The sequence below is a fragment of the Nicotiana tabacum genome, chromosome 21 (assembly GCF_000715075.1).
Source record: "Nicotiana tabacum cultivar K326 chromosome 21, ASM71507v2, whole genome shotgun sequence".
Classification (NCBI taxonomy): domain Eukaryota; kingdom Viridiplantae; phylum Streptophyta; class Magnoliopsida; order Solanales; family Solanaceae; genus Nicotiana; species Nicotiana tabacum.
In genome coordinates, this window is record NC_134100.1 from 49,474,150 (window position 1) to 49,483,091 (window position 8,942).

General features: G+C 38.1%; 1 non-coding gene across 1 annotated transcript; it reads right to left on the bottom strand.

Annotated features, from left to right (window-relative positions):
- Window positions 1–5,719: 5,719 nt before the first annotated feature.
- Window positions 5,720–5,826, bottom strand: LOC142175573 (small nucleolar RNA R71). The gene has a single exon (XR_012704682.1). It is a non-coding gene; the product is annotated as a small nucleolar RNA R71 (small nucleolar RNA).
- Between the last annotated feature and the right edge of the window lie 3,116 nt (window positions 5,827–8,942).

The window sequence follows — 8,942 nt, forward strand, 5'->3', positions numbered from 1 at the left end:
ATCGGATCGTTACAAAACCAATTTGGACCTCACATTTAATCCCACATTGATTGGAAATCTATTTGCGCTTTTCCTGGATCTCCGGCCAACCATAGGAAATTTTCCTACAATTGCAAAATATAGGTTTTCAATGTTTTTAATCTTCTTAACTTCTGAACTAGTCCATTGAATCAATGGTTCACCATGTAGAAAAGAAATAGGTTTGGTAGGTAGCAGTGGCTCTGTAATCTTCTTAACTTCAGAACTAGTCCATTGAATCAATCGCCAGAGCGCCCTCCTATTGTACTTCGTTATGTTTTATTGAGATTAAATAAATTTAATTAATTTAATTATAAAAATGAGTTATGATTTAAAATAGGCTACAATTGCAGTTGATGGGATTTAATTAAAGTGGACATGAGGTTAATTCCAGTTTCAGCTCAATACATAACCAATTTGGTCCAAACATTGGCCCAAAATATACTTGATCCGCCACAAGCCCATATTACCCTGTCCCCATTGGCAATCCGCGTCATCCTCTCTCCACCAATCCTGTTCCTCTAGGTCGCCTCTCTAAAATCCCTCACAAAACAAACACAACACATCAGGACCGTTGAACAAATTGATCAATGGTCCAGGTTAATCACAATTTCCTCTTTAATTCTAGTTCCTCCAGGCATTTATCTCAACCGTTAGATAACGATGATCCAACGACCCCCATTTTATCTCCAAATATCATATTCTTTTTATATTTTTAAACTAAAATTCTGAGTCGTTGATCTATTGATCCAACGGCCCACATCCATCCCTTCACTTTTAACCCAACAGACCCCACCTAACCCTAATCATTTCCCATTATGCCAGCCGCCCCATTTCCCATTCCTCTCACTTTTCTCTCATCCTCTCCGACTTCTGTCATTCCTAAACCTTGCACAAATCAGTGCTAAACTACTAAGAGACAACTGAAACTCCATTATTCTCCCCAATAAGCCAAGAATCCAGCCGAACATTCCCCTTTCCATCATATATTTTCAAATCTCAAACCCCGAAACCCTACACCCAAACATGAAAGCCCGTATCTCATCATTTCATCTCTCTCTCTTGTTCAAATCACCATCAATACATGGTATGCATTTTAGATTTCTATGGATTTGCCTACCTCACAATGACACATGATGATTCAGAGGTCAAACGAAGGGACCTCTGGATATTAGCTTTGTCCGACAGTCTGTTGGCCTCAAACGGATAGTCCGGTCATCATATCCTGATAGGTAAAATCCTTACCCTAGTTTCCCCTTATGATTTTTTCATTTGTACCTCTTGATTTTGTCATACGTTTTCATTAGTGTTCATCATCATCCTGTCTTCTAGGGATTTTCAAATTTTCAAATGAAACCCTACAGTCTCAATCTTTGCTATAAATATCGTGCTTTAATGCCCTCACCAACACACAACTACAATCGAAGACCAGTAGTAAATGCACTAGAACTTCTTAAATATTCTCTGGATTTGCCCTAATTTCTTTTTTTCTTTCTTTTCATTTTTGTTCGAGTTTAATTGTTGGGAGTTGGTTATAAGTATTAGTTTCTAAATGGTTGAGAAGAAATACTGGTTTGATTCCCTAAGGTAGGTCAGTACACTTTCTTTTAACTCGTTTCAATGGTCAAATTTTGTTCGTATCTTCTCACGTGTAATGATTCTGCTTAGTTGGTCTAATATATGTGTTTGAATCTTGCATTGACATTCATTTATTTCTTATCCTGTTAGCATGTAAATCATGTTTATGAGTCTGATTACCTAGCATGATTACTGCTCATGACTTGACTATGATCCTACTTCGTTTGATTAAATTGTTACTAGTTTAAGATTGTGTATTTACTTGATAGTTGATAGCTCTGGATAATGCACCTTACTATTGTGTGTCCTTTGTGGCTATGAATGTTGTGTTGATGAGGTCTTATTTGTTTAAGTTCCAAACAACCTGAGAGTTTATACTACCTTGCATGTTAGTTAAGCAATGTTGATCCAGGATGTTTGTTAATCTTAACTGAGAATGCCATTCTCTTCACCATGCACTATTTTGTTATAGATATAAAGCCTATAGGATTCACCTTGAGATTAAAACATGATTGTCCTATCTTGTTTAATAGTTTTGGTGTCTCCTCTAATTAGCATGACCTTTGTAAAGTTAATCCCATGTCTAAAGTGCTTAGCCTAGGTTGTTCGATATCCTTTGAAGCTTAATCATGAATTATTCTCTTGATTGGTGTATCTGTTTATCTTTAAATGACTATTCTAAAGCTGTCACGACCCAAAATCCTGTCTTAGGCATCGTGATGGCACCTAGTCTCTAAGACTAAGTAAGTCGGTTACTTACAATAGTTAAACCAGTTAAGCATGATAATTTAAAGTAGAGTTTAATATAAATACCGAAACAAAGGTGATGCAAGCCCATGAGGCAATAATCACAACAATCCTCCCAAGCCTAAGTAGTACAGAGTCACGAACTCTAGCGGAATACATAGAAATATGTCAAAACAAAAATACAATATTGTTCAGATAGCGAATTAGCAGTACAATTCAAAGGAAAAAAGGACTCCAAGAGACTGCGACGATCAAGCAGTTCTACCTTGAATTCTCGCAATCAAAGAATCTAACTCTGCATGAGTCTGTTATAATCAATACTTGGATCTGCAAAAAAATATGCAAAAGTGTTGTATGAGTACACCACGGTCAGTACCGAATAAGTATCAAGACTAATATTAGTGGAGTAGTGACGAGGTACAAGTCAAGACACCTACTAGTCATAATAACCTATGTAGTATATAAGTACAAAGCTAATAATGGAAGCAAGAATCAGTAAATGGAATCAAGGAATAAATATGTGATAAAACTAGTAAAGTAATCATAACACTGTTAAAGTACCAGGCGAACCAACCGAGTTAAACAAATGACAACAAAATAATTAAACCGTTCTAACACAAGGTTTACAACAAAACCACTCTGAGGTACCACTCCTAAAAACCTCAAGCCACGAGTCCCAAATCATAAATCATATACACATGGCACCTCGCGCCCACTTTACCAATCACAACCGCATGGACAACTCACGTGTCAATACCACAATCCGCCCGACATGGTCACATGCTCAATTTCACAATCAAAGCAGATATACAAGAATACATGTGCATGATCAACGAATGTCAAGTTTCATACTCCTAAACTGGTATGATTGGAATGCTACGGTGTATGCATGTGCAAGTGTACAATTACAATCCAAGTCAATAAGTAATATCAAAGACATCGAGTATCTCATTGGATACAACACAACAAGTCACATATGGTGCATGATACACTCAGGGGAAAGCATGCCATCACACAAATATCATCAACATTATGCCCCCATACTGTCACATATCATCGCTGACATAGCCACCATTATTTCTCCATATTGACAATATCATAATAGCCACCTGTATCGCTTCGCCCAGACATTTAACACAATAGCCACTTCTATCACCTATGGTGGGCTATAATTACGTGTTTTAATCACTTATTGCACTCTAATTCACTGCACTTTATTTGTGTTTGAGCTTTAATTGGTAGTATTTGGCACTTATTGTGTGTTTTATGCCTTGTACGAGTGATTTCGAGCTATCTAGATGTTCTGGATCTAATTCGAGCTATTTGGAGCTTTGAAGTCTGAATAAAAGCCCAATGGATTAAGCCGGGATCATGTTTGGGGGTCGAGGACCAAGTCTGGACATGAAAAATCAAGTAAAATTCCTACTCTGAGAAACTTCCACAACCGCGGCACGTGGGGCGGCGCGTGGTGTGCCGCGGCTGTACAAAACCTGCTGCCTGTCAAATTGTTAGCTCTCTAAAAATCCCCACTAATGCCCTGCATGGCGCATCGCCACATGCGGCGCGCCTGTGTAATTTGTACAAAGCCATTGTCCTATTTAGGCTAGGAGAAGGTGGTTTCGTCTGGGCCCGATCCTACTTTGTATAAATATATGAAAAATATTATTTTCTGGAGTTTTGACATACTTTATACCTAAGGAAGCTAGGAGGAGTTGGAGGAGCAAAACCACAAGGATTTCATCATTCCTTCCTAACTCAAGACCCGAGTTTGGATCGAATTTATATTTTTCTATACTCTAATTTTATTTGTGATGAATTGCTCCATATCTATGGTGTAGTTCTCTTTAGGGTTTGATGGATTTGGTGTATTGATGATTGTTTTTGGATTACAACTCTAGTTTTATGTATTGAAGCATTTTTTGATGATTTAATTGTTGCATCTATATTTACTAGTTCATGTAATCGAAAGAGGCATAACTTGTGATATCTTTGCATTATATTGTTGGTTGAAATCATTAATTCTTCTTAGTAATCGAAAGAGGCTAGTTGAATCATTGATTAAACCTAGTTAGGAGGATAATCGAGGGGGTTCTCCTAAAGACCAATCCACTACACATTCTTGCACATCTTCACGTGCGTAAATTGGTTCATCTCGCGAGGTTGAGACTTAATCCAGAGAGGAGTTTCTGCTGAACGTGTGAACTAATAAATGAGTGAATTCGAGAGACTCACTATAACATTAGAAGTGAATTATCTAGAGTTAGATCCCAAATAATTATCTTGCACCTATCCTATCAAAAACCCTATCTCCCTCCCCCTTGATAACCTTCTTTGCTTGTTCCTTGTTTCGATTGTCATTAGTCAATAGCTTTAGACTCTTAGTTAATATTAGTTAGAAATCATATAAATCTCAATTATTGATCATCTTAGATAGCAACCAAGCTAGAAACTACGAGAATACTGTTTAAATTCAATCCCTGTGGATACAATATTATACTATACTATATTTGATTAGCGAGTTAAATTTAGGTGTATGTTTCGTGCTAGTCAAATTTTGGCGACGTTGCCGGGGATTGGCAATCAATAGTGTTTGAAATAGTTTTTTTTCTTTTCTGTTTTTGAAATAGTTTGTAGTGCTAATTCAGGATTTATTTTCTTTTTATTTCTATTTTCTCTTTTTACGTTTGGTATTCGTTAACTGTTTAGATTGGTGCATGACTCGAGCTTCTGCGAAAGAATTTATACCGTACAAGCCAGAGATAGAAAAACAACTACGACAGCTGAGGAAGGAAAGAAATCTCACCGAGACGTTAGAAAAGGTTGGGCAATCCTCAACCAAAGAATTGATGGCTGGAAACGGTGATGATAATGTAGATTGGGCTGCAAGGGAGGCAGCCCAACAATGAAAAAAAGCTGCATGGGATGCTGAGGAAGCAGCTATTAGAGAGGCACAAAATATCTATGAAGAAGAGAGGGGTCGGAGAATTGCTCAAAATTAACCCTTGGCTGTAGACCAGTTTGGAAATATACCTCCTAGCCCAGGGAGACCAAGGATTATCAAGTGTTAGACCACCTCCAATTGCAGCTAACAATTTCGAGTTGAAGCAAGAGTTGCTTCAAACCCTTCAGAATTGTTGTGTCTTTAGAGGGAAGATGAATGAAGATCCAAATACACATATAATGGACTTCAAGGAGATTATGAACACCTTTCAATACAATAGTGTGTCACAAGATGCAGTGTAATTGAGGGCATTCCCCTTCACACTCAAAGATGATGCAAAGCAGTGGTTTCAAAGCTTGCCCACGGGATCGATTAGAACATGGGAGGAGATGAGCAAAAAATTCCTTGATAAATATTTCTCCAGCTAAGACAGGCAAGTTTAGAAGAGAAATCCATAACGTCTGCCAGAAAGAGACTGAAACTGTTTTTGAAGCATGGGAGAAGTTTAAGGAGATTGTTAGAAAGTGTCAACATAACGGAATTGAGCTTTGGATGCAACTCTAGGACTTTTAAGATGGATTGACATCGGCCTCGCGTAGAACATTGAGCAATACAGTTGGAGACTCCTTAATGAAGAAGACTCCAGAGGTGATAGTTACAATTCTTGATGAGTTATCTGAAGATGCTAATCAGTGGCCCTTTGAGAGTGCTGAAAGAAGAAGATCAATCGGTGTTCACCAAGTTGATGCTACTACATCTGTGCAGGTACAACTTGATGCTATGGCTAAGTAAATACGAAAGCTGACCTTAGCCTCGATACAAAATAAGCCTCGTGCAGCCTGTGATATATGTGGAAGAGGACACCCTACTCATGAGTGTCAATCCTCAACTGAGGAAGTGAATGTTGTGGGAAACTACAATTTTAATGCAATAGGTTAGTGGCACCCTGGTTTTTCATGGAGTTCACCTTGGGGGATCGCGAATGCATGGAAACAAAATAACTCTAGACCCCAGTAACAAGGAGCTCCAACATACCAAAATCAGCAGAGGCAGCAATTTCAGCCTCAACAGCCCATTCATTCTGGAATGTAAGAACTCATGAAGGCCTTCATTCAGAAAACTGATGAGAGGCTTGAAACTCATAGCGTAGCTATATGGGAACATAGTGCAGCTATCAAAGAACTGGGCACTGGTTTTCGAAACCTAGAAAGACAGGTTGTGTAGCTAGCCACTCTATTGTCAGAGAGGATTCCAGGAACTCTCCCTGCTGATACTGATAGAAATCCTAAAGAAACAGTGAATGCTATAACCTTGAGAAGTGGGCAAGTGTTGAAATATCCTACCCCGATCCAAAACGATGTGAAATTTGAAAAAGAAAGTGGGGAGCAGCTAAAAAATAATGAGGACAAGAAGAAGAAAAACCCAATGAAAGTTGAGAAAAAGAAGAAGGGAGAAACTTCGAGAAGGGAGAAACTTCAAGAAGGGAGGAACATGATGAGAGTACGCATATGCCTACTCTACCTTTCCCTCAAAAGCTATATAGAGAAAAGCTGGACAAGAAGTTTGAGAGATTTCTGGATGTATTGAAACAGGTTCATGTAAACTTACCATTCACATAAGTGCTCTTACAGATGCCTGCTTATGCCAAGTTCTTGAAGGAAATCCTGACAAAGAAGAGTAAGATAGAAGAGACCTCAGTAGTCAAGCTCACAGAGCATTGCAGTGCGATATTGCAAAATGAACTCCCATAAAAGTGTGGAGATCCAAGGAGTTTTACTACACCTTGCTCTGTAGGAACTATTCATTTTGATAAATCATTGTCTGATTCTGGTTCCTCAATTAATTTAATGTATCTATCTATTTACAGGAAACTGGAGAAGGAGATTGGAGAGATAAGGTCTGGACCAATATCATTTCAGCTGGTAGACCAAATGTCTTTAATACCCAAGGGGATAGTGGAAGATATATTAGTTTGGATGGATAAGTTTGTATTTCTTGTGGACTTTATAGTGGTGAATATGGAGGGAAACAAGGAGGTCCCCCTCATCCTAGGAAGACCATTCTTAGCGACGGGTAGAGCTATATTAGATATACACGAGAGAAAACTCATGCTTAGAGTGGGTGAGGATACTGTGACTTTTGAGATGAATGTAGCAAAAGGGGTGCAAAAATACAATCTAGCTGCAAGTGTTAAGTGGAAGGTGAAGGGATCGAAAGAGAAGGCTGCAGTGAGCGAGAAAGATAAGTGTGGGGTGTATCCAAAAAGGCTGAGAAGAAGTTGTCTTCATGGATGTGTGCATTAGTTCGGGTGCGGGGAATGGAGCCCGACTTTGACTCAGACCCCGACTAGATATTCAGGAAAGTTTACTTTACCTTATGCTTTTTAATTATGTATCATGAGGACATGATACAACTTAAAGTATGGGGTGGGAGATATTTGTATGTATGTATAGTAGTTTTCTTTTTGTTAGTTGTAGTTAGTAGAGATAGAATATATTTTTGAAAAATCATAAAAAATTTAAATTTTTTGATTTTTCCCGACGATGGATATCATCGATAGGTTTCCTGAGGGATTAAGGTCGAAATAAAAAGACAAAAAGGTTTTCATTTGTAGGTAGTGTAATAATCCGCCCTTGATTTTTCTTTGTGCCGCGGTTCTTTTCCAAGGGTTTGTTCGAACCGGGTGTAGTTAGTTTTTATTTTGTTAGGAGTATGAAACCTTGTGTTGTGATTTGAATTGAAAGCAATATCTCTTGACTTTATTATGCCTTGGGTAAGTGCTTTAGTTGTGATGCTTGAGCTCAGTTTTTGACTTATGTATAAGTACATTATAGTGTATGATCTTAACTTTGCTTAACTGCTTTGACTAGAGTGTCTTGATAGTCCGATCCTGACTGAGTTATGTGCCATGTGTGTGTGAGGTTTTTTGTTATTCTGTGCATTGCATTTGATATCTAGAACTTGCCCCGTGTGTTTGCAAAGCGAAATAGTAGTTTTATTCAGTCTTGGAAGTGATATAGGTGTTTCTTTGTTGAGCCAATGATACCTTTACCCACCGAATTGTTATGTATCTTAGTTAACCCCGTTGAGCCTGTAATCCTATTTCTTTGGCAACCACATTACAAGCCTTACCATTTGTTTGAATTGACCGTCTATTTGAACCTTATACCTCTCGTGAGCACTTGAATTTATTATGAAGTGTGGGGTGGTTGGTTTGGCTTTTGAGTGGAACTATTGAACTAAGGAAAAAGGTGCAATATTTTGAAAAAGTAAGAGCCACTTGAATTGAAAAAAAGAAAGGAAAATAAATAAGTGTATGATTGTGAAAAATATTCCTTGATAGTGGTGACTCTAAATGTAATTGTGCTTAAAGAAGTAGGGAGTTAATGTATATTGATGTGAATGTGGAGGTATGGCTTGACATAAGTGTGGGGTTTTGGATGGTTAATTGTATGTATTAAAGTGCTTAGGGAGGTGTAGTCACTCTTATATCTAAATATATCCTACCCATCCTGCAGCCTACATTATAACCGATTAAAGTCCTACTTGATCCTTAATTGAATGAGCTCAATTAGTAGAGTAGTACACTATGGGCAAGCCGATGGTGCGTCATTTGTGGCATATGAATGTTGTTTCTGAGAGTAAGTGAATTCTTTAT